Source organism: Triticum dicoccoides, chromosome 3B, assembly GCF_002162155.2.
Source record: "Triticum dicoccoides isolate Atlit2015 ecotype Zavitan chromosome 3B, WEW_v2.0, whole genome shotgun sequence".
Taxonomy (NCBI): Eukaryota; Viridiplantae; Streptophyta; class Magnoliopsida; order Poales; family Poaceae; genus Triticum; species Triticum dicoccoides.
In genome coordinates, this window is record NC_041385.1 from 705,045,085 (window position 1) to 705,072,577 (window position 27,493).

The following is a 27,493-nucleotide window of genomic DNA, read 5'->3' on the forward strand; positions in this document are numbered from 1 at the left end:
ACTTGATCTGAAGTACCTTGATCATCATCATTAATTTCCTCTTCAGTCGGTGTAGGCACCACAGGAACATTTTCCTGAGCTGCACTACTTTCCGGTTCAAGAGGTAGTACTTCATCGAGTTCTACTTTCCTCCCACTTACTCCTTTCGAGAGAAACTTTTTTTCTAGAAAGGATCCGTTCTTGGCAACAAAGATCTTTCCTTCGGATCTAAGGTAGAAGGTATACCCCATGGTTTCCTTAGGGTATCCTATGAAGACGCATTTTTCCGACTTGGGTTCAAGCTTTTCAGGTTGAAGTTTCTTGACATAAGCATCGCATCCCCAAACTTTTAGAAATGACATCTTAGGTTTCTTCGCAAACCATAATTCATACGGTGTCGTCTCAACGGATTTAGACGGATCCCTATTTAAAGTGAATGTAGCTGTCTCTAGAGCGTATCCCCAAAATGATAGCGGCAAATCGGTAAGAGACATCATAGGTCGTACCATATCCAATAGAGTGCGATTACGACATTCGGACACACCATTACGCTGAGGTGTTCCAGGCGGCGTGAGTTGTGAAACGATTCCACATTTCCTTAGGTGCGTACCAAATTTGTGACTTAAATATTCTCCTCCACGATCTGATCGCAAGAACTTTATCTTTCGGTCACGTTGATTCTCTACCTCATTCTGAAATTCCTTGAACTTTTCAAAGGTCTCAGACTTGTGTTTCATCAAGTAGACATACCCATATCTACTTAATTCATCAGTGAGAGTGGGAACATAACGATATCCTCCGCGAGCCTCAACGCTCATTGGTCCGCACACATCAGTATGTATGATTTCCAATAAGTTGGTTGCTCGCTCCATTGTTCCGGAGAATGGAGTCTTGGTCATTTTTCCCATGAGGCATGGTTCGCATATGTCAAATGATTGATAATCGAGAGACTCTAAAAGTCCATCAGCATGGAGCTTCTTCATGCGCTTGACACCAATGTGACCAAGACGGCAGTGCCATAAGTTTGTGGTACTATCATTATCAACTTTACATCTTTTGGTATTCACACTATGAATATGTGTAACATCACGTTCGAGATTCATTAAGAATAAAGCATTGACCATTAGGGCATGACCATAAAACATATCTCTCATATAAATAGAACAACCATTATTCTCGGATTTAAATGAGTAGCCATCTCGTATTAAACGAGATCCAGATACAATGTTCATGCTCAAACTTGGCACTAAATAACAATTATTGAGGTTTAAAACTAATCCCGTAGGTAAATGTAGAGGTAGCGTGCCGACGGTGATCACATCGACCTTGGAACCATTCCCGACGCGCATCGTCACCTCGTCCTTCGCCAGTCTCCGCTTATTCCGCAGCTCCTGCTTTGAGTTACAAATATGAGCAACGGCACCGGTATCAAATACCCAGGAGCTACAACGAGCACTAGTAAGGCACACATCAATTACATGTATATCACATATACCTTTAGTGTTGCCGGCCTTCTTGTCCGCTAAGTATTTGGGGCAGTTCCGCTTCCAGTGACCCTTCCCTTTGCAATAAAAGCACTCAGTCTCAGGCTTGGGTCCATTCTTTGACTTCTTCCCGGCAACTGGCTTACCGGGTGCGGCAACATCCTTGCCGCCCTTCTTGAAGTTCTTCTTACCCTTGCCTTTCTTGAACTTAGCGGTTTTATTGACCATCAACACTTGATGTTCCTTTTTCATTTCTACCTCTGCTGACTTCAGCATTGAAAATCTTCAGGAATAGTTTTCACCATCCCCTGCATATTGTAGTTCATCACAAAGCTCTTGTAGCACGGTGGGAGCGACTGAAGGATTCTGTCAATGACCGCCTCGTCCGGGAGGTTAATGTCCAGCTGGGACAGGCAGTTGTGTAACCCAGACATTTTGAGTATGTGCTCACTGACAGAACTATTTTCCTCCATCTTACAACTATAGAACTTGTCAGAGACTTCATATCTCTTGACCCGGGCGTGAGCTTGGAAAACCATTTTCAGCTCCTCGAACATCTCATATGCTCCGTGTTGCTCAAAACGCTTTTGGAGCCCCGGTTCTAAGCTATAAGCATGCCGCACTGAACGAGGGAGTAATCATCAGCACGTGACTGCCAAGCATTCATAACGTCTTGGTTCTCTGGGCTAGGTACTTCACCTAGCGGTCCTTCTAGGACATATGCTTTCTTGGAAGCTATGAGGATGATCCTCAGGTTCCGGACCCAGTCCGTATAGTTGCTACCATCATCTTTCAGCTTGGTTTTCTCTAGGAATGCATTGAAGTTCATGTTGACATGAGCGTTGGCCATTTGATCTACAAGACATTTTTGCAAAGATTTTAGACTAAGTTCATGATAATTAAGTTCATCTAATCAAATTATTTAATGAACTCCCACTCAGATTAGACATCCCTCTAGTCATCTAAGTGTTACATGATCCGAGTCGACTAGGCCGTGTCCGATCATCACGTGAGATGGACTATTCATCATTGGTGAACATCTCCATGTTGATCGTATCTTCCATATGACTCATGTTCGACCTTTCGGTCTCTGTGTTCTGAGGCCATGTCTGCACATGCTAGGCTCGTCAAGTTAACCTAAGTGTTTTGCATGTGTAAATCTGTCTTACACCCGTTGTATGTGAACGTTAGAATCTATCACACCCGATCATCACGTGGTGCTTCGAAACAACGAACTGTCGCAACGGCGCACAGTTAGGGGGAACACTCTCTTGAAATTATTATGAGGGATCATCTTATTTACTACCGTCGTTCTAAGTAAACAAGATGCAAAAACATGATAAACATCACATGCAATCAAATAGTAGTTACATGATATGGCCAATATCATATAGCTCCTTTGATCTCCATCTTCGGGGCTCCATGATCATCTTCGTCACCGGCATGACACCATGATCTCCATCATCATGACCTCCATCATCGTGTCTCCATGAAGTTGCTCGCCAACTATTACTTCTACTACTATAGCTAGCAGTTTAGCAATAAAGTAAAGTAATTACATGGCGTTAAATCATTGACACGCAGGTCATACAATAATTAAGACAACTCCTATGGCTCCTGCCGGTTGTCATACTCATCGACATGCAAGTTGTGATTCCTATTACAAGAACATGATCTCATACATCACAATATACCATTATTCATTCATCACAACTTTTGGCCATATCACATCACAAAGCAATTGCTGCAAAAACAAGTTAGACGCCCTCTAATTGTTATTGCATCTTTTACGTGGCTGCAATAGGGTTCTAGGAAGAACGTTTTCTTACCTACGAAAAATCCCCAACGTGATTTGTCAACTTCTATTTACCCTTCATAAGGACCCTTTTCATCGAATCCGCTCCAACTAAAGTGGGAGAGACAGAAACTCGCTAGCCACCTTATGCAACTAGTGCATGTCAGTCGGTGGAACCTGTCTCATGTAAGCGTACGTGTAAGGTTGGTCCGGGCCGCTTCGTCCCACAATAGCGCTGAAGCAAAATAAGACTAGTAGTGGCAAGAAAGTTGACAACATCTACACCCACAACAGATTTGTGTTCTACTCGTACAAAGAGAACTACGCATAGACCTAGCTCATGATGCCACTGTTGGGGAACGTTGCAGAAAATAAAAAATTTCCTACGGTTTCACCAAGATCAATCTATGAGTTCATCTAGCAAAAAGAGAGAGGAGTGCATCTACATACCCTTGTAGATTGAGCGGAAGCGTTTAAGAGAATGGGGTTGAGGGAGTCGTACTCATCGTGATCCAAATCACCGGAGATCCTAGCGCCGAACGGACGGCACCTCCGCGTTCAACACACGTACGGTCAGCGTGACGTCTCCTCCTTCTTGATCTAGCAAGGGGGAAGGAGAGGTTGATGAAGATCCAGTAGCACGGCGGCGTGGTGGTGGATGCAGCAGGGATCCCGGCAGGGCTTCGCCAAGCGTCTGCAGGAGGGAGAGGTGTAGCAAGTGGGAAGGGAGGCGCCAAGTGCAAGGGTGCGGCTGCCCTCCCTCCCCCCTCTTTATATAGGGACCCCAGGGTGGGGGGCACCGACCCTAGGAGATGGGATCTCCTAGGGGGGGCGGCGGCCAAGGGGGGTGCCTTGCCCCCCAAGGCAAGTGGAGGCGCCCCCTCCCCTAGGGTTCCCAACCCTAGGCGCAGGGGGGGCCCAAGGGGGGGCACACCAGCCCACCAGGGGCTGGTTCCCTGCCCACTTCAGCCCATGGGGCCCTCCGGGATGGGTGGCCCCACCCGGTGGACCCCCGGGACCCTTCCGGTGGTCCTGGTACAATACCGGTGACCCCTGAAACTTTCCCGATTGCCGAAACTTGACTTCCCATATATAATTCTTTACCTCCGGACCATTCCGGAACTCCTCGTGACGTCCGGGATCTCATCCCGGACTCCGAACAACTTTCGGTTTGCTGCATACAAATATCTCTACAACCCTAACATCACCGAACCTTAAGTGTGTAGACCCTATGGGTTCGGGAGACACGTAGACATGACCGAGATGGCTCTCCGGTCAATAACCAACAGGGGGATCTGGATACCCATGTTGGCTCCTAGATGCTCCTTGATGATCTCATCGGATGAACCACGATGTCAAGGATTCAAGCAGCCCCGTATGCAATTCCCTTTGTCAATCGGTATGTTACTTGCCCGAGATTCGATCGTCGGTATCCCAATACCTCGTTCAATCTCGTTACCGGCAATTCACTTTACTCGTACCGTAATGCATGATCCCGTGACCAGACACTTGGTCACTTTGAGCTCATTATGATGATGCATTACCGAGTGGGCCCAAAGATACCTCTCCATCATACGGAGTGACAAAACCCAGTCTCGATCCGTGTCAACCCAACAGACACTTTCGGAGATACCCATAGTACACCTTTATAGTCACCCAGTTACATTGTGACGTTTGGTACACCTAAAGCACTCCTACGGTATCCGGGTGTTACACGATCTCATGGTCTAAGGAAAAGATACTTGACATTGGAAAAGCTCTAGCAAACGAACTACACGATCTTGTGCTATGCTTAGGATTGGGTCTTGTCCATCACATCATTCTCCTTATGATGTGATCTCGTTATCAATGACATCCAATGTCCATAGTCAGGAAACCATGACTATCTGTTGATCAACGAGCTAGTCAACTAGAGGCTCACTAGAGACATATTGTGGTCTATGTATTCACACGTGTATTACGATTTCCGGATAATACAATTATAGCATGAATAAAAGAAAATTATCATGAACAAGGAAATATAATAATAATCCTTTTATTATTGCCTCTAGGGCATATTTCCAACATGCTCCGCCCGCGAGGCCGCCTCGAGCGCTGGCGGTACCACATGCGGGTGGCAGAGGCTGCGACCGCCTACAAAGAGGGCGATGAAGCGGGCGAGGTGCTGTTTGGCGAGACCGAGGATGAGGCAGAGGACAATGCCAGCTCTGACAAGTCCCTGCTCCGCTGGCGTCGACGAGGACCTGCTCCGCCGAGGCCCCGCGGCGCCAACAACGAGGCAGAGGACACCGCCGGCCCCGCCGAGGCCCCGCCCCGCCAACAACGAGGTACAGGACATCGCCGGCTTAGCCGAGGACCCACTGTAGGCCCTTGAAGTATGTCTAGAGGGGGGGGGGTGATTAGACTACCTGACCAATTAAAAACTTAACCTTTTCCCAATTTTAGAGTTTGGCAGATTTTAGCAATCTTTGGACAAGTCAAGCAATCATCACACAATTCAAGCAAGCATGCAAATAGTATATAGGCAGCGGAAAATAAAGCATGCAACTTGCAATAATGTAAAGGGAAGGGTTTGGAGAATTCAAACGCAATTGGAGACATGGATGTTTTTGTCGTGGTTCCGATAGGTGGTGCTATCGTACATCCACGTTGATGGAGACTTCAACCCACGAAGGGTAACAGTTGCGCGAGTCCATGGAGGGCTCCACCCACGAAGGTTCCATGAAGAAGCAACCTTGTCTATCCCACCATGGCCGTCGCCCACGAAGGACTTGCCTCACTAGCGGTAGATCTTCACGAAGTAGGCGATCTCCTTGCCCTTACAAACTCCTTGGTTCAACTCCACAATCTTGTCGGAGGCTCCCAAGTGACACCTAGCCAATCTAGGAACACCACTCTCCAAGAAGTAACAAATGGTGCGTTTATGATGAACTCCTTGCTCTTGTGCTTCAAATGATAGTCTCCCCAACACTCAACTCTCTCTCATGGGATTTGGATCTGGTGGAAAGAAGATTTGAGTGGAAAGCAACTTGGGGAAGGCTAGAGATCAAGATTCATATGGTAGGAATGGAATATCTTGGTCTCAACACATGACTAGGTGGTTCTCTCTCAGAACTGGTAAGTTGGAAGTGTAGGTTTGTTCTGATGGCTCTCTCCACGAATGAAGAGGAGCTGGAGGGGTATATATAGCCTCCACACAAAATCTAACCGTTACACACAATTTACCAAACTCGGTGGGACCGATTCAACAGACTCGGTCGGACCGATTTAGTAAACCTAGTGACCGTTAGGATTTTTGATGGGACTGGCATGCAACTCGGTAGGACCGATATGATTAGGGTTAGGGAATAACGTAATCTCGATGAGACCGATTACACAAACTCGGTGAGACCGAATTTGGTAATTAGCTAACCAGGGAGTTGGTCAGGTAAACTCGGTGGGACCGATTCGCCCTTTTGGTGAGACCGAAAAGTTACGAAAGGGAAACAGAGAGTTTACACTGCAATCTCGGTGGGACCGATCGCTCACTTCGGTTAGACCGAAATGTTACGAAGGGAAACAGAGAGATTACAATCCCATCTCGGTGAGACCGAGATCCCTATCGGTGAGACCGATTTGCCTAGGGTTTGTGGCAGTGGCTATGACATTTGAACTCGGTGGCGCCGGATAGAAAGAATCGGTAGGGCCGAGTTTGACTTTAGGTTTAGGTCATATTTGGATGTGAGGAAGTAGTGGAGGATTTTGGAGCATATCACTAAGCACATGAAGCAAGAGGCTCATTACGCAACACCTCATCCCTCCTTGATAGTATTGGCTTTTCCTATAGACTCAATGTGATCTTGGATCACTAAAATGTAAAATGTAGAGTCTTGAGCTTTTGAGCTTGAGCCAATCCTTTGTCCTTGATATTTTGAGGGATCCACTTTCATCATCCATGCCATGCCATTCATTGAGCTTTCCCGAAATAATAGTCTTGGAATAGCATTAGCTCAATGAGCTATATGTTGTTATGAATTACCAAAACCACCTAGGGATAGTTGCACTTTCAATCTCCTCCTTTTTGGTAATTGATGACAACATATAGATCAAAGCTTCGACAAATGATAATAAGATTGAAAAACATCATCGCTTTGAGAAGTATGTGATAAGCAAGAGCTCCCCCTAAATTTGTGCATATTTCAAGATTTGCTTTGGACTGCAAATGCACAAGGAATTAGGCTCATGGGTTACTCTTCCATGTCACATACATCTTGGTGGAGCGCTCAAAATAATAAAGATTGAATACATGCACTCATCACCAAGCAAAGTGAATGATCATATAAGGATAAGTAAGATAATAACATATAACAAGCATAAGTGTAGATTATGATCAAACACATGATCATCAATATCTCATGGGTAATTGCATAGTATCTCAAGCAATCAAAAGCAAACAAAGTTTAACCACCAAAGCAAGAGAGAACAAAAGCAACACTCTCTCTCTCTCGAAGCCTATGATCTATACATTTTTCTCCCCCTTTGGCAACAAGTTACCAAAAAGTTCATAGAAAATGCATAGTGCTAGATCGACTCTCAGGCTTGATCTTCAGGTGGTGGTGTAGAGATGGCTCCTCGGACGAAGGCTTCAGTTGATGTGGATGGAGCTGGAGGAGTTGGTGCTGGAGCTGGTTGCACTGGAGCTGTAGGAGCTGTAGCTGGTGTAGCTGATGTGGCTCTAGTGTCTGTCACAGGTACTACAGCTGACCTCTGAGCTCTAGGCACTCTGGCAAATGCATCAGTGGTTGTCTTGCCCTTCCTCTCCTGCATGTCATCCTGAAGCTGCTCCACAACTGACTGAATCTCAGTTACTTTGACATCTAGATCATAGAATTTTTGTTCCATGATTCTTTCCAGGCTCTCCTGGTTTTGAGTTAGAGTGGCCAACCCCTTCTCAATCCGTAGAGTTGATGCTATCAAGTAACCAAGGTGCTCCTGCTTGTTCTTCAAAAAGTACTCAGATGCCTCCTCTTGAGTTGGCATCTTGGCAGCCTTCTCTTTCCTTGCTTTCTCCTTCTTCTCTTGAGCTTGCACTGATGATGGTTCATTCTCATTCATTACAGCTTGATTGTCCTCAAAGTCTGGATAGAGAGCAAAGTGTTCCTTATCCAATAGATATTTTCCTGTGCCCATCTTTGAGTTAATCAACTCCTAAATCTGTGGGGCATATCCACAACTCCTCTTTTGGTCTGCTGCTGTCCTCTTGATAGTTTCAACTATGAGGCTCATGACCTTGAATTTCTGTGGCACATCAAATATATGTAGCAAGTTTATAGCATGCCCTCTAATCATGTTGTGGTCACCTGACTTGGGCAAAAGAGTGTGCCTTAAGATCTAGTTGATCGTTGGCAGCCCTGACAGAAGAAAATGAACTGATCCAAACTTGAAAGTCTCAAGTGCATCATCAGGGATCTCCTTGTACATCTGTGACATTGAGTTACGATCCATTTTCTTCTTGGCATAGATATCCAAGTCATCTTCATTCTCCTTTGGGGCATTGATCAGATTGGCCTATTCCTCTATGGTTGATTGGTATCTTGTACCTTCAGACATCCAAACTATCCTCCCATCTGGATAGAAATGTGCTGTGGAGTAGAATTGCATAATGAGTTCATCATTCCAGTTGGTGAGCTTCTGCCCAACAAAATCTGCAACTCCACATGCAATGAAACTGTCTTGCACTCCAGGATAGAGTTCCTCATTTTCTTTCATTTAGGTCTAGTCGACCCACCTCATATCACACACCATGGGCTTCTTGTCCAACAAGATTGTCTCATAGAAGTCATGTTGTTCCTTTGTATGGAACCTGTAATCAACAGCAGTCCTTCTCCTGGTGGCATATGAATCTGTCATTCTCCATAGCCTCAACCCTGAGTCTCTCCTGATATTCATGTTCTCAGCCAAAGGATGAGCATCATTGTGGTCTGGAATCTTGGGCTTGAGCTTCCTTAAGATCTTCCCTTCTTCATCTTCCTCAGCAGCAACATCAGGCATTGGGGCCTTGTTCTTCTCAGCTGCTGGTATACTCCTAGTATTCTTCTTTGGTGCAATATTGGGCTTGGGGGCAGCTTTGGGTGCTTCTTTGGGCTTTGATGTTGCAGCCCCTGACTTTATGGCATCACCCATTAGCTTTTATGCCTTGGGTGCTGGTGCAGCAACCTCTTATTCTTCTTCCATCATGGAAGGTTGACTAACAACTCTGGCCATGGTCTTTTTGACCCTTTCCTTCCTTTTCTTTCCTTCTGTAGCTGGCTCTTTGGAATCAGGCTTTTCAGGTACTTGTGTTGATCCTATGACCTTCATCATAGGTGTCCTATTGGCAGGAACCTTCCTATTAAGTCCAGGCTTTGTGGTCTTTGCTGAGCCATACTCCTTTTTGAGAACTACCTTCTTGGAAGTAGCCTCATCTTCTTCTGCCATATAATCCTCATCCTCAGATTCTGAGGTTCTCTTCTTCCTTGTCCCGGTGGCAGCTTTAGGCAGATTGCTTGGGGTGCTCCTGCTGCCATCATCTGAAGAACTTGAGGGACTAGTGCCCTCACTCATGTCAATCTGCTCTTTTGACTTGTTCTGACTATCACTTTGGTCTGACATGCTGCAAACTCTGAATGCTGACCCTGTGAATAGTTATAGATGAGGTAGAGTGGATGAGCATCACAAAATGCAGAGATTTTTGCAAAATAATGATTCAAAAAACTTAGTTTTAGTTTTCCACAGAAAGCATTTCGGATCTACCGATTTTCAAACTCGGTGATATCGAAGCAGTTTTGGAACCTAAACTAGTGAACTCGGTCAGACCGAGTCATAGTTCGGTGGCACCGAGACTGCTAGGGTTTCACAAAGTTCTAAAATCGGTCACACCGATTTGTAATTCTCGGTCAGACCGAGACTTACTAGTGCAACGGCGTTAGCCAAATCGGTGGGACCGAGTTTTTCAACTCGGTGGGTCCGAGATGGTTTCGGCAGAAACCTAACCCTAAATTTTCAAATCACACCTATTCTAAGAATCATTTTGACTAGATAGAAGTGTTTCAATCGTGGCAAGATGCATTACGAACACAATGTGCTGAGAATTAGACGAGGATAGCACTGTGATCGAGTTCATACCCTAGTTCGGCGGTGAACTCGCTACAGCGGCAACAACGGGGGTGAATTCCGTTGACGGCAGCGGAGACCAGCGACAGGAGGCGGCTGGCGACGAGGTCGACGATCCGTAGACCTAGTAGGCAGAGTGAGCTATGCGCGGGCGAGGAGTTTCGAAGAAAGTTTTCCAAAATTTGCCCATGTGATTATATAGCCCGACACTGTCGGTGTGACCGAGTGGAACAACTCGGTGGCACCGAGATGCATAACTGTATATACAGTTATAGCAACTCGGTGTGACCGAAATCAAATCGGTTGCACCGAGATTGAAAACCTAGATCGACTTAGTAATCTCGGTATGACCGAAATGGAGGAATCGGTCAGACCGAAAATCACAAAGAAGTTTTGGAAGTTTAAGTCTATGACGAATCGGGGACTCTGAGTGCTCCTCACATAGAGTGGTTCGAATCTGACTTGATCAAATTTTGTGATGTAGCATGAATAGAGTTTGAGACGAGAAAAGCATAGATAGCTAGAGAAGGTTCTTAGGCATTCTTGTCCATCCAGTTGGCCAAAGAAAAAGAAGCCAATTAGTCAAAACAACAAGTGGATGTCCTCGAATGAGTAAAATATGCTTCCAACATGCTCACACAATAAAATGACAAATGAAATATGTGACAAAGAATGCACAACCAATTCTAGCATCTATCAAACAGTTGGCGATGACTAGGTCATCTATATATGTATATTGACTTAGGAGTCAAATGAGAACATTTGATCATAGGTCATACTCATCGTTTAAGCTCAAGTGGGGTTACCACTTTTACATAATGCATTGATGTGTTCACACCATTAGAGTTTCTTTGACTCAATTCTTAGAGTTAAGCTCCCCCTAGATGTGAGATCCCCCCTTATAGGGATAAACTAACCTTGGGTTTTGTCGATGATGACTTCATGTAGGTGTTGAAGATGTGGATGCTCGATGTTAATGTAGATCTTTTGGAGCAATCCTTTGGAGTGAGTTGCACTTTCAACATACCTACATGGGTTAGTCCCACGAGGAACAAACAAGAATATCCATAGACAAAGAGTGATGCACACACAAGGTGATGTCCATGAACTCATTAGGTTACCTTGTCCCTTGCCTTACCAACATGAGGGTTTGTGACTCCTTGAACTAGTGCAAGATGTGGAAGTTGATTGCACTTGTCCTTGCCATACTGATATGAGTGAAGAATGTTGGCGGAGTCACACTCAAGAACTCTCTAGTTCTTCTTCTTCGGGATCCACATCATCTTGATGGGAATCCTTGGAGTTGTAGTCGTACTTGATGAAGTAGAACTTGACGTAGTCTTGGGAACCCACTTGACCAAGGCCTTAGGTGCTTCTTCAAATGCATCAATCTCCTCTTGAAGCTTATCCTTGCCTTTGTTCTTGTGGTCTTGTGGTGGAAGATCATCTTGTGCTTGTGTTCCCTTGAAGGAAGTAGGATAATACTTCACTTGTTGAGGAACAAACTTCGTCTTGGGGTATTGATCTTCTTCCCACTCAACTCCATTGGCATTGAACTTTCGTTCAAAACCAACACCTTGATTCTTCCGGTGCCTTCCTTGCTTGTGTACAATTTCCTCGAATTGCTTACTCCCGGCAAGGCTCTTGTATACACCTTTCTCTATAATTCCATTCAATAAGCTATTTTCTTGCTCAAGTGTAACTTGGCTAAGAGAATCATTAGTGGAATCAAGATAACTACTAGAAGCAACAATATTGGATTTAGCATTATTATTGTTACTACTAGAGGAAGAATCTTTCTTGTTCTTCTTACTAGACTTGACTTGAGGCATGTAAGTAGATAAGAGTAAACGCTTGGCAATGTAAGAACTTTTCTTGCGGAGATCATCATTGATTGCTTTTAAGAACTCATGCTCTTACTCAAGATTGAGCTTTTCAAAGCGTAACTTCTCATGAGCCCTTAAAATTTCTCGATGATTTTCGAAGATAGTTTCATGAGCTAACTTAAGAGTATTTAATTCTTTAGTTAGAAGCTCAATCTTCTCCTTATCATTGTCATTCGTTTTATCTTGATTAGCATGACTAATTAACGTTTCATCATAGTATTCATCACTAGAGTTGTCAATAAGTAAATCATCATCACCTAGCAAGTCATCTTCATCACTATTGAAATCAACATACTCGGAATGTGTTACCTTTGGACCTTTGGCCATGAAGCATCTTCCAATTCCTTCATTTGGTGAGTCAAATATGTCGTAGGAGTTGGTTGACACAAGTGCTAGACCAGCAACACCTTCATCTTGAGTATATTCGGAGTCGGAGTGATAGCTTCTCTCGGAGTGATGTTCAGAGTTGGAACCAGATACCCATTCACCAACATGAGCTTGATGTCTTTGTTTTGTGTAGCTCCTTGACGACTTGTCCTTCCTTTCCGAATCCTTGCTTCTCCGTGAGGGTCTTTGTTCATAACGATCATCTCTACTCCTTCTCTCTCTTGGTGGTGATTCTTCTCTTTTGCTTCTTCTTTTTGGAGAGTCTTCTCTTATTTTGTAGGGTGCCGTACACTCATTGGGATAGTGTCCGGGTCTCCCACAATTGTAGCAATTGCGCTCTCGACTAGAAGATCTTTTGTCATTGTAGGACCTCGACTTAGAGCTTCTTTCTTTGCTTCTACTTTTGTAGAATTTGTTGAAGTTCTTCACCATTAAGCTCAATTCTTCATTGAAGGTTTGTTTCTCACTTGATGACGTGGGGGCTTCAGATGAGGCTTTGTAAGCACCACTTGAATTGTTGTGAAGTTCCTCCTTATCCTTGAGTGACATCTCATGAGCAACAATTCTACCAATGACTTCCGTTGCCTTGAGATTCTTGTAATTGGGCATCATTTGAATCAATGTGCACACGGTATCATATTTTCCATCCAATGCTCTTAGGATCTTCTTGATGATGAATCTATCGGTCATCTCTTCACTCCCTAAGCCGGCAATCTCATTTGTGATAAGAGCAAGCCTAGAGTATATTTCAGCGACACCTTCACCATCCTTCATTTTGAACTTGTCAAGCTGACTTTGGAGCACATCCAGCTTGGATTCCTTGACGGAGTCGGTACCTTCATGCATATCAATCAAAGTATCCCAAATTTCCTTTGCATTCTCAAGACGGCTGATTTTGTTGAATTCTTCGGGGAACAAGCCATTGAAGTGGATATCACAAGCTTGAGCGTTGCATTGCAGCATCTTCAATTCATCCGCACTAGCTTCACGGTTTGGTTCTCTCCCATCAAAGAATTCACCTTGCAAACCAATACACACAATAGCCCAAACGGCAGGGTTATGTCCGAGAATATGCATTTTCATCTTATGCTTCCAACTAGCAAAATTAGTGCCATCAAAGTAAGGATCTCTACGGTGATAATTTCCCTCGCTATACGCCATACTCTCCTGGGTTGTGAAACCAAGGCTATGACCACCAAAAGCTATGGAAATCAAAGCAAATGGAGACCAAAACTCTGATACCACTTGTAGGACCGTGAAGTATGTCTAGAGGGGGGTGACTAGACTACTTGACCAAGTAAAAACTTCACCTTTTCCCAATATTAGAGTTTGACAGATTTTAGCAATCTTTGGACAAGTCAAGCAATCATCACACAATTCAAGAAAGCATGCAAAGAGTATATAGGCAGCGGAAAATAAAGCATGCAACTTGCAAGAATGTAAAGGGAAGGGTTTGGAGAATTCAAACGCAATTGGAGACACAGATGTTTTTGTCGTGGTTCCGATAGGTGGTGCTATCGTACATCCACGTTGATGGAGACTTCAACCCACGAAGGGTAACGGTTGCGCGAGTCCACGGAGGGCTCCACCCACGAAGGGTCCACGAAGAAGCAACCTTGTCTATCCCACCATGGCCGTCGCCCACGAAGGACTTGCCTCACTAGCGGTAGATCTTCACGAAGTAGGCGATCTCCTTGCCCTTACAAACTCCTTGGTTCAACTCCACAATCTTATCGGAGGCTCCCAAGTGACACCTAGCCAATCTAGGAGACACCACTCTCCAAGAAGTAACAAATGGTGCGTTGATGATGAACTCCTTGCTCTTGTGCTTCAAATGATAGTCTCCCCAACACTCAACTCTCTCTCATGGGATTTGGATCTGGTGGAAAGAAGATTTGAGTGGAAAGCAACTTGGGGAAGGCTAGAGATCAAGATTCATATGGTAGGAATGGAATATCTTGGTCTCAACACATGAGTAGGTGGTTCTCTCTCAGAACGGGTGGAAGTGTAGGTTTGTTCTGATGGCTCTCTCCACGAATGAAGAGGAGGTGGGGGGTTATATATAGCCTCCACACAAAATCTAAACGTTACACACAATTTACCAAACTTGGTGGGACCGATACAACAGACTCGGTCGGACCAATTTAGTAAACCTAGTGACCGTTAGGATTTTCGGTGGGACTGACATGCAACTCGGTAGGACCGATATGATTAGGGTTAGGGCATAACGTAATCTTGGTGAGACCGATTACACAAACTCGATGAGACCGAATTTGGTAATTAGCTAACCAGAGAGTTGGTCAGGTAAACTCGGTGGGACCGATTCGCTCTTTCGGTGAGACCGAAAATTTACAAAAGGGAAACAGAGAGTTTACATTGCAATCTCGGTGGGACCGATCGCTCACTTCGGTTAGACCGAAACGTTATGAAGGGAAACAAAGAGATTACAATCCCATCTCGGTGAGACCGAGATCCCTATCGGTGAGACCGATTTGCCTAGGGTTTGTGGCAGTGGCTATGACATTTGAACTCGGTGGCGCCGGATAGAAAGAATCTGTAGGGCCGAGTTTGACTTTAGGTTTAGGTCATATGTGGATGTGAGAAAGTAATGGAGGGTTTTGGAGCATATCACTAAGCACATGAAGCAAGAGGCTCATTACGCAACACCTCATCCCTCCTTGATAGTATTGGATTTTCCTATAGACTCAATGTGATCTTGGATCACTAAAATGTAAATTGTAGAGTCTTGATCTTTTGAGCTTGAGCCAATCCTTTGTCCTTGATATTTTGAGGGATCCACTTTCATCATCCATGCCATGCCATTCATTGAGCTTTCCTGAAATATTAGTCTTGGAATAGCATTAGCTCAATGAGCTATATGTTGTTATGAATTACGAAAACCACCTAGGGATAGTTGAACTTTCACCCACCCTTCCGGCAACAAGAAGGAGGATTTCCCTCACTCCACTGAGGTGCCGCCCGGCGGCAACGAGACAGAGGACATCACCGGCTCCACCGAGGCCCTGCCCCGCTGCCAATGAGGCTGCGCCACACATAAAATGAGGAAGAGTAGAAACATGGTAGGTCGCCGCCGCTCGGGTCCAAGTAAGGCCACCGCTGCTACCCTCCGATTGAAGCCAAGCTAGGCAGGTTGACCATTGACGGCCAGTTAGCTTCTTGGCGGCAACGTGGAGTCGGAGAGCTATGTTGGAGAAGGACGCTGCTTCTACTTAACTGCTGGTGCAGTTGGCTGACTAACACGTGGGCCCAACAGGCATCTGGGCCACATGTCAGTTATGCAATTGCACCTATAGTTAAGTCACTGAAGCTTCTGTTTGGCTCAGCCAGACACAGGTGGGTAGCTTTGGTTAATTAATTATACCTCCGGTGCACCCCTTTTTAGTTGAAGAATGTATGAAATGTAATGAAATCTGGCAAGTTTATATGAAATCCGACCGTGTATGAATGAATTTATTTCGATTAGTTCGAATTCTTGTATCACTGGCATTGGATGAACATGCAAAACAATACGTACTAGCATTATTCCCAGGGTGATCACCTCGTTTGCAGCAGTTTCACATGTACTCCCTCCGGTCCTTTCTCAAACTTGGCAGGGTTATATTACCCATGTCATGCATGTTGTCTTGCATTGCTTAGTTTTTACATCATATATGGATTGCCATTTGCTTACTTGCTTACTATATAAATCATATATTTGAATTATATCATGTCATCATGTTTACATAGTACATGCACATCATCTATCTGAATTATGGCATGACAACCCACTTAATAAAGACATCATATAGTTATATCATCTCATTCTGTTTAGTGTTTACAGTCATCATATTTTGAATTATGGCATTCTATCCGTGAATGTATGTGAATTATGGCATGCCAACCTATTTAATAAACACATTATATAGTTATATCATGTCATCCTATTTACATAGTCATCATATTTTGAACTATGTCTTTCCATCTTTTTTTAGTTAGCCATCATAATGTGAAATTGTGTCATTCTATCCTGTTTAGTTAGCCATCATATATGTGAAATTGTGTCATGCTATCCTATTTGGTTAGACAATATAAATGTGAATTATTGCATGCCCTCTTTTATTCCCCACTATCCATTGCACCTGTCTATCATACAATGTCTGTACTTTCAATTACTTTTCTTGTTTATCAGCCATTTGAATCAGAGAGGGTGATGGCAGTATCTAAGGGAGTAACAACACGGTCTTCAGAAAAGATAGTGCTACCAGTTAATGCAAATAGAACCACGGTTGTACTTGCCCAAGGACCAGATCCACCACACATAACTCAGACTCTCGCAGATTGTACCCCTACCCAGTTGGACAGAGAACCAGCTACACCCCTTCTAACCCCAATCCCAGTAGATAGTAACCCAGTTCCAGTTGACATAGCACCGTCTCCACCACAGAGCGCCCAAACACAAGCAGTTAGTAAGGGAACTGCAGTGCCCAAAGCACAAGGACCACCACTCCGAATCACAACTCAACGCTTAAAGGAGAAGAAGGTTTGTTCCCAGGTCAGGTTCTGTAGCTATGGTTCATACTCCTTTGCTCTTGCATTATTGTATTTACTCATACCAACTATTTTTTGAAGGATGGAATTGAAACTCCAATGGCGCAACATGTATGTTTTAGACCTGTTTCTTTAACTGGTTTGCTATTGTAACCCACTCTATGTTGATTTCAGTTTCAATTGAATAAACAGTTATGTTCTCATGTCATGCACATTACAAGTGTTGTTATTGCTCTATAGTTTTCCACACTTATATTATGTCTATTCTGCTTTGTCTCTAACAAATATTATTTGAACTGTGTCTCTATCTTGATTTGGCAACAAAAACTAGCATGATATAGACCATAAAGTGACCATGGTACATAGATATATGTTTGTTTCATGCTGTTATCCTGTCCACTTTACTACTGAACTCATTTACCAAAATGAGTTTCATATACAACATGGTAAACCTGTGATGTGTTTGCTTGTTTCTCTTTTAGAATGTGGACAAAATATTGGAGAACAGTACCCCATTATGCCATGGTAAAGGAAGTAATGCAGATAAGGTTCAAGATAGCAAGACATCCCTGTTGGTCTCCAAGAAAGCTGATAAAAACTATCTTGACGACAGTGAGAGAACCCAAAAGTCCTGTCTTGATGTAGTGTTCGAGTTACTGGCCACTATTGCTGGCACAAGCTCTTTGAACTCCCTGCCTGAATCAGTTCGTCTTCTTGAGTCTCAACTTCAAGTTGAAAGACATCGATCAGATGTGCTGCGTCAGGAAGCTCAAGGACTGAGGAAGTCCCTGCAGAATCCAGATGCATACTTCTTGGTGCAACAGTAAGCACTGGAGGATTTAAGCACCAAACAAGAGAAAGTTAATAAGCTTGCTAAGCATCTTGCCAGCATTATGGGTACCCAGGATATTGTTTCTTGAGATTTTCTGAAGTGGTTTCAGTTCTGGATTTGTTTTGCTGCGGCTTTTATTTGCGCTGGTCGCCAACTTTGACAACCAGTGTATATGATATGCTGCTTTGTTCCCTATATTTGCACTGGTGGCGAACTTTGATGCCCAGTGGATGTAATATGTGTGATAGCCTAGCGTAAGTTGCTTTGCTTATTTATTTCCTTGTTGTCTTGTTTATTTGTTTGCTTGTAGTCAGTGCAGTTCTTTTTCCGCGGTTTGTTAGTGGCCGCAATAACCTATTTTTTAAAACTAGACCACAATAACCATGGGCTACATATTTACTGTAGTGACACTGGGCCTCCTATCGGCTGTAGAAACAACGAGCCTTCTATGGGCTGTAGACACAATGGGCCTTCTACGGGCCGTATCATCAATGGGCCTTATATGGGCCATATGATCGATTGGCCAAACATGGGCCAATAACAGACCGCATTATGGCCATAAACGGGCTAGAGTTGGAATCGTCCGTTCATGGGCCGACCATAACGGGCCGTCGTTAATAGGCCGTATTTTATGAAGCTATGAAAACGGCCCAACGTATTAACGGGTCACAAACGGGCCGACTGTAATAACGAGCTGAATTTGGCCCACAAGCAGAAAATGACAGTAATTGGCCGTAAGTAACCGAATGCTGGAAATGAGCCCAAGAATAAATGTGCCCTGAGAAGGCCGAAAGATAACATGGGCTGGAAACGTCCCAATGGAATAATGGGCCGTTAATGGGTATAAAGTGATACACTGTTCATTACGGGCCAGTTTCACCACGGGCCGTTAATTGGCCAAGAGTTGCAAAGGGCCTCATATGGCCCGAAAGACGTCATGGACCATACATGGGCCGGAAGTTAAAACGGGCTGGAATCGTATTGGACGGCCCATATGACGCTACTAGGCCTAATTCGGATAGGTCATAATGGGCCCTAGGTTAACAGGCTGTAAATGGGCTATATGCGAACATTGCCGTTAACAGGCTTTCAGTGGGCCGGCCCACCACCTTTTGACCAAGTCAAACAGGCCGGCCTTTTCACAGGAATGGGCCTCTGTTGGGCCGTGCCACGCGTCGACGTATCATAGGCGCCTTTTGTCCAATGAGTGGATGACATCTGTTTTGACGGTGAGCCGACAGATGTTTCCTCCAGCCAATGATGATTTTACACGTGGAAAATACCCATTGGTCGGGGCTGTTAACGGGTTATCGAATCCAAAACCGGACCCGATAGCTTAACGGTGTTCCGTTACGGTGGATGCCACGTGTCAGTCACCCTTGACGAAAGCACTTCTATGACGCGCGATTTATCGTCATGGAAGTGGACACTTCCGTGATGATAATTTTGGTAATGTCATGGAACACTTATACGACAGCACATGTATGACTATCTTGATTCTGTCATAAAATCGTCATGGATGTACATGCATGACAGAAAACGTGACCTACTGTGACAAACACGTATCATCACAGAAGTGTATTTTTTTGTAGTACAATGTCTTTACAACATATAAGCTTAGGCTCTATCCACATGAGAACAATCAAGGAACAAAAAATCAATGCAAATACTTATTGAGTCACTTGTTGCACTCATTTACTTTCATTTGATTGTTCTTTATATATTTGCAACCATTCAAACACGCAATTGTCACTTTGGCTTTTTGAGTGATTTGTTTTGTGTTCGACACTCTACTTACTGAACACGCCCACCCCCTACCTTCTTCACTATGCCTGTTAAATGTAGTGGCAAGCCACCATATCCCTCTTGCACACTCTCCAACGCATCAACTGTAAACTGAATGGTTTTAAAGCACTGTGAATATTTGTATTGAAAAACACACATAGACATGTAGTAGGTTAGCAGGGGCTAGCTATTTCTTTGTGACTAGGGGGCTAGCTATCTAGATATAGAATATGAATCAAAACAATGATTTACACAAGCATCATGAGTTCATAAGTTGTAATAGCAATGTCGTTCATCAATATGGTTTTCTATCCACCCTCCAATAGTTGGTTCTAATCTCCCAACCTCTTCCTGTCAGAGGGCTTATGTTCCCCATTTCAATCATTGAGGTAGTGAAAATTTTGAAGAAGTCCTTGTTGCTATTGGGGAACATGTGAACAATTGGTGCGAGGGTCACCGCAGCAGCGAGGTTAGATGGCATTATCTAGACCAGAGGGAATGGGGTGCAGCCGCACAAGAGTTTGTCATAATACTTGTTGCCGAAGATGTTGTGTCGAGGTTCACTGACATTGTTTTCCCTACATACCTTCACTGTTCCGCTGAGTGAGCTGGCACTGCACCCACCCAATGGTGTGGGTTCCTTGGAGGGCGACGAGGTTAGTGTCATTGGGGCCCAAGTTTCTGAACTACTCCTATGGCGTCTCCAGAGAGTCCTCAAACCAGCTCATCAGAGATCATGGTGACCACATCTTGGATGTTGGTGCAAGACACAATGCTAGGGGAATGCATTCTCTAGCGTGCGTTTGGTGATATCGGCCTCCTCAATGCCAGGGGAATGCATTCTCTAGCATGCATTTGGTGATATCGGCCACCTCAATGCCAGGGGAATGCATGGACCTGCTTTCCAATATTGATCATCAAGAGATCTTTGTCCATCCAATGTGAGCCATCAAAGCCCTTGACAAAGTATTCGTGGAAGTCGAGACATATCATTCGCTCGTTGATGAGGCAGGCATTCTGGATAATGCATCGACAATGTCATGCACACTAGGGCACTAGTCATGATAGAAGGATGAGCGCAAGCCGATACAGACACTGCCATGACTATGAGTTCCGTGACACGACGCTAGGACTAGTGTTGCCATGAGCAAGATGTTGTCATGAGCAGCTAACGACACAAGAGGAAGCGGCCATGCGCTACTACACATTGAAAACAAGGGTAGGGAGGCGGTGCACAGGCCCATGAACACACCTCATGGGAAAGAAAGAGGGGATGTGGGCCCACATGGCTCCCCTCTGTCCTTCCTTTGGCTGGTGTGTTGTCTCCCATGTTATTCATTGATGCATTTTTCTTTTATTTTTCAGAGTCCGGAAAATCCTGAAATCAGAGAGACAAAAACTTGCCTCATTTATGTCACCTTGTTAATAGGTTATTCCAAACATATATAAAAACATGAAAGTTTTGATAAGGCAATGTCATAAACTTCAAAATACATAGATATATAGTCCCATGACATGCCATTTTGTAGCAGTAGTGAAGTGATATGAATATGTTTATCAAAAACAAGTCATTTGATATGAAAATATTGGTTTACAAAAATCACATTCTTAACATTTACATTTGTATCCAAAACAAAACAATAAGGGAACACTTTACAGTTGGAATGAATTAAAAGAATGATTTACAAAGACAATGAGTTCACAACTCATAACATCAATCTCATTCGTCAATAGGGTTTTTTGTGCACCCTCCTACAGTTGTTCCTAATCTCCCCGGCCTTTCCATCAATGGGCTTATGTTCCCCATTTTGACCATCAAGGCTGCGAAATTCTTGAAGAAGTTATCTAGTATGAAAAAATGGGTTCGCGACAATCACAGGTAGTGAAGAAAAAAGAACATTTACTTCTGTTTCCAAAGAAAATAATAAGGAACACTTTACAATTAGAATGAATTAAATGAATGATTTACACAAGGACAACTATTTCACAACTCATAACATCAATCTCATTCGTCAATAGGGTTTTCAGTTCACCCTCCGATAATTGTTCCAAATCTCCCCAGCCATTCCGGTTAACGGGCTTCTGTTCCCATTTTGACCATCGAGGCCGCATAATTCTTTAAGGAGTCCTTAAGGCTAATGGAGAACCTGTCAACGATCCACACGGTGGTCACGACGACGATGGGACGAATCGGACAACATTACCTGGTCAAAGGGAGAGGGGTGCAGCCACACAAGAGGCTGCCGTAGTACTTGTTGTCGAATACATTAGGGATGACTGTGTCAAGATTCACTAGTGTCTCCTCGTCCTCCCCGACGCTGCAGTTCTGCTGCATCAACTGGCATTGTACTCGCCCAAAGGTGTTTTCTCCATGGAGAGCGACATGGTCAGTGTCGTCGAGGCCGAAGTTCTTGAACTTCTCCTGGAGCATCTCCGGGGAGTCGAAGGGGCTCGGGAGATTGTTGGCGCTCTCAATGTTGGTGGTTGTGCCATCTCGACGCCCCAGCGGCAGGCTCCGGCATGGCCCTCCAGCGAGCTCGACGGAGATCAGGGCAACCACAGCTTGGATGTTGCTGCAAGACATAATGCCAGGGGCATTATCTAGCGTGAGGTTGGTTATATCGTCCACCTCAAACCCACACGTCGATCTGTCATTGACATGGACCTGTTTTTCAATATCGATCAATATGAGGTCTTTGTCCATCCAAAACGAGCCATTAAAGCCCTTGACAAAGTATTCATGGACATGGAGATAGATGTGATTGGTTGGGATGCGCGCACCGGTCAGGCAGTGTTCTGGATAATGCATCGACAATGTCACGCACACTAGGGCACCAGTCATCATAGAAGGATGAGCTCAACCTGGCACAGACATCACCAAAATCCTAAACTTACGGAAACCATCTAGGGAAAGCAACTCACAAAAATAACTCCACATTAATCTCTCCGCTCCCCCGCCCCTGATTTGTAGGGTGGGGCCCTCTCCCCTGGTTTCTCAATCACGCCTTGCCAACTCATCCCGTAACTTCCATACCATGAAAAGTTGCAAGTAAGTGTAGTAAAGTTCATGAGGAGCAAAAGGAAGCAGCTGTTGGGGATATAACTACTGGTATGACCCACTCATGAGGGGCCGGGTAATGCTATGGGTGACTTAAGATGAAGAATCCCAAGAAGATATGAAGATGGCGGTTCATAAAGCAAGCTTATTGAAGGCCCAAGACCCAGAGGCAACTTGAGGCCCAAAGGGATGAGCCGCCATATGTTTAAATTGTTCTGTAAGGCAAGTGTTGTCAGAAACCGAGCCGGCCACGTTGTGTGAGCCGACAGGGGCTTTGTAAGCCGCCAGGTCTCAACCTGTGTATATAAAGGTGAGACCCGTCGGCGGGTTAACTCACGAAACAATTGATCGAGCACTAGGTCAAGTGTATTTCCTCCCTGGTAATCGAAACACAAGCAATACAATCGAAGGTAGGAGTAGGCTTTTACCTCATTGAGAGGGGCCGAACCTGGGTAAAAACTCTCTGTGTCTTTTGTCCCGCTTAACCCCTTTAAGCTAACCTAGCTGCGATGGCTCCACACCTAAGTCCTTTCGCTAGGGCATTTGTCGTGTTAAATCCATGACAGTTGGCGCCCACCATGGGGCCAGAGCACGGTGGTTTCGAGTTCTTGAAGGGCAGCTTCTTAAGGATCAAGGGATACACCGTGCGCCAGATGACCAAGAGTCGCCGCAGTAAAATCTACATCGACGATGCAGGATGGGGAGCCGAGGCCGATTCAATCGAATATGGGTACTGGGTCCCCTTCAGCGGAATTCAGTCTTCATCAGCAAGATCGGTGAGTCGGAAGCTGAGTTGGACACCTGCACCGACATCATTGAGACGACTCAGCGCGCACGACCCGCCAAGGTTCAAGCTGCCCCAAAGCGTGCCTTTGTTGGCTTTACTCAAGTAGTGGATCTTGAGGGAGGATCTATGTCCGGAGGAGAGATGGCCATCTACTCAGGCGATGAGTCCTCAACTGGCGAGACCAATTCCATGTATCAATTGCAAGCTGACAGGCTTGGGGGCTGTTCCGATGGCGACAGTATTCCGGACCCCTATGAGCCGCCGAACCGGGTTACGATCTTCATGGACGGCACAGAGCCGGTGCAGAATTCTTCAATTGTGGAAGCAATGATCTCCGGTTCAGCGACTGCTACGGCAGCCGGGGTGGAGGCCCTGTGAGCCCGCCGGCTCAAGTTTTATCTGAACTTTTGGAGGCACTAGCAACTTTGCTGACGGTGGAGGTAACCCTGGTGAACCAAGCGCAACATAACATAGACGTTGCAAAGTTATGTGATGAGATAGCTCAAGCTAAGGCGGATCTTAATGCTGAGAATACCAGGATAGCAAGAGGGCGAGCCGCCTTGGAGATGGAATTGCAACAGATTCAAGCAAAAAAATTGCTTGAGCTTGGACCAGAATGCATCACATGTTGTCTTTAACAGGAGATACAAGAGTCGTCTGCCTCATGAGTTTGATGCAAGAAATCTCTTCAACACGCCCGGGGCTGTTGGGGAACGTAGCATGCAATTTCAAAAAGATCCCTACGATCACACAAGATCTATCTAGGAGATGCATAGCAACGAGAGGGGGAGAGTGTGTCCACGTACCCTCATAGACCGAAAGCGTAAGCGTTAGTTAACGCGGTTGATGTAGTCGAACGTCTTCACGATCCAACTGATCCAAGTACCGAATGTATGACACCTTCGTGTTCAGCACATGTTCAGCTCGATGACGTCCCTCGAACTCTTGATCCAGTAGAGGATTGAGAGAGATTTCCTTCAGCACGACAGCGTGGTGACGGTGTTGATGATGTGATCCGTGCAGGGCTTCGCCTAAGCACTACGACACTATGACCGGAGGAGTAAACTGTGGCAAGGACAACACACACGACTAAGAGAAATCTTGATGTGTCTTTGGGGTGCCCCCACCCCAGTATATAAATGAGGAGAGGGGGCGGCTGGCCGACCCTGTAGGGCGCGCCAAGATAGAGGAGTCCTACTAGGACTCCAAGTCCTAGTAGGATTCCCTTTGGTGGAAGGGGGAAGAAGGAAGGGAGAGGGAGAGGGGGCCACACCCCCTCCCCTAGTCCTATTCGGACTCCCCATGGGGGGTGCACGCCACCCCCTTGTGGGCTGTCCTCTCTCTCCCCTATGGCCGATGATGGCCCATTGCTTCCCTGGGGGGTTCCGGTAACCCCTCCGACACTCTATTTTTACCCGATACCTCTCGGAACTCTTCCGGTGTCCTAATAACATCGTCCAATGTATCATTCTTTCTGTATCGACCATTTCGAGACTCCTCGTCAGGTCCTTGATCTCATCTGGGACTTTGAACAAACTTCGGTCATCAAAAACACATAACTCATAATACAAATCGTCATCGAACGTTAAGCATGCGGACCCTACGGGTTCGAGAACTATGTAGACATGATCGAGACACATCTCCGATCAATAACCAATAGCGGAACCTGGATGCTCATATTGGCTCCTACATATTCTACGAAGATCTTTATCGGTCAAACCGCACAACAACATACATTGTTCCCTTTGTCATCGGTATGTTACTTGCGCGAGATTCGATCATCGGTATCATCATACCTAGTTCAATATCGTTACCGACAAGTCTCTTTACTCATTCCGTAATGCTTAATACCGTAACTAACTCATTACTCACATTGCTTGCAAGGCTCATAGTGATGAGCATTACCGTAGAGGGACCAGAGATACCTCCCCGATACATGGAGTGACAAATCCTAATCTTGATCTATGCCAACCCAACAAACACCTTCGGAGACACCTGTAGAGCATCTTTATAATCACCCAGTTATGTTGTGACATTTGATAGCACATAAGGTGTTCCTCCGGTATTCGGGAGTTGCATAATCTCATAGTCAGAGGAACATGTATAAGTCATGAAGAAAGCAGTAGCAATAAAACTGTAACGATCACAATGCTAAGCTAACGGATGGGTCTTGTCGGGGGGATGAACCCCAGGCAGGCAACGGAACCCGGATCCTTTTCAAAAACAGCAAGGCCCGCATCACCCCACGAACCGGCATGCGCCTGGCCGGGTCGCTCGACCCGGCAAGGCCTGCAACCTGGCCAAACTCTCCGATCCGGCAAGGTACATCGACCCGGCCGCAGCAACTGGCGCAAGACAACTCAACCCGGCGCAACCAATGTCGGTGGTCTGGGAATGGGGGTCCCCAGACTTGCCTGCCTGTGGCCTGTAGCGTGGCTCGGATGGTGGCCCAGTGCGGCCCATCTTCATCAGCACAAGACTCAAGACCCTCGCGAGGGGCCAAGCCTCGCGGGGCGGACGACATGAAGCTTCCTTAGGGGCGGCCTCACCAGGCAGGCTCCTCCTTTGTATTGTTCATCATCAGCCCCTGAGGCAATCCACACACCACACACTGGAGTAGGGTATTACACCACAATGGTGGCATGAACCAGTATAAACTCCGTGTCCCTTGTGTTGTTCATCTTGCTAGCCTAGATTCCGAGTGAGGCGTTGGGACGTGGGTTGGTAGAGGAGAGATCTTCGCGCGCACCCCAGAGTTCGCACCTCAAGGGTCTGCTGGAACCCAAATCCGACATTTGACACTCCAGGTAGGGGTGTGCTGGATCCTTTTCCTCCGCCGTCTCGCGTCCTATCATCCGTCGCGTCCATGGCAGACGCTCGCCGAGCCCGTGCCGAGCGTCGGGCTGCTCTCGCTGCCCATGTCACCCAGACGGCTCTCGTCGGTGGGCCTCCCCGTCGTTCCCCGTCACCTGCCGCCCACGCTGCCATCGGCCCGGCGGGGAACGAGCAGCAGGCGTCGTTGTTGCATCCCTCTGTGCGGCGAGAAGACCGCACCGCCACCCCATCGTTGACTCCAGCAGGCTCGTCATCGCACGCTCGTCGCGCTCCTGCGGGCGCGCACGCAGCGTTGCTCCTGGCGCATGAGCTCCTGCACTATCGTCCCGTCGATGACCTCTACGAAGAGGGGCTCTCTCTCATCACCGAGCTCGTCAGCGCCGTAGGGGGCTCCCCTGCGCCATCCCTTTCGCTGCATCACCCTCCATCCTGCACGGGAAACGCAGCTCCGGAGGGGCCTCCGCCGCCTCCTCCCCAAGAAGGCGTCCTAGCTCCAAGGCGCGCGCCCCCTGGGTGAGACCCACCGTGCCCAGCGCCCGCGCAGCAAAGAAGGAGCTGTCAAGAAGTCCCTTGCCCTCAAGAAGGCGCTCGTGTGCTCCCTGCACCGGTGCGTCATGATCACGTTCCTGCTCCAGCATGCCAAGACCCCACGCTGCTCCTGGCGGCAGCACGCGGAGACCCCCAGGATCAAGCCCCTCGTCAGCAAAGGCCCTCGGTGGCCACCGCAGGCTGCCGCTCCTTCACCGCCGAACTATGCAGCGTGGCCTGGCCGGGCAAGTTCAAGTCAGATCTGCCTCCATGCTATGATGGCACCGCTGACCCTGCGGAGTTCCTCCAGCTCTACGAGTTGGGCATCGAAGCGGCCAACAGAGACGAAAAAGTCATGGCAAACTGGTTTCCCATGGCGCTCAAGGATGGTGCCCGCACCTGGCTCCTAAACCTGCCTCCCAGCACGATCTACTCTTGGGACGAGATGTGCACCCCCT

At 46.1% G+C, this 27,493-nt stretch overlaps 1 pseudogene; it reads right to left on the minus strand.

Annotated features, from left to right (window-relative positions):
• Positions 1–21,554: 21,554 nt before the first annotated feature.
• The window catches only part of LOC119279842, a 10,588-nt pseudogene continuing 4,649 nt past the window's right edge, over positions 21,555–27,493 (minus strand).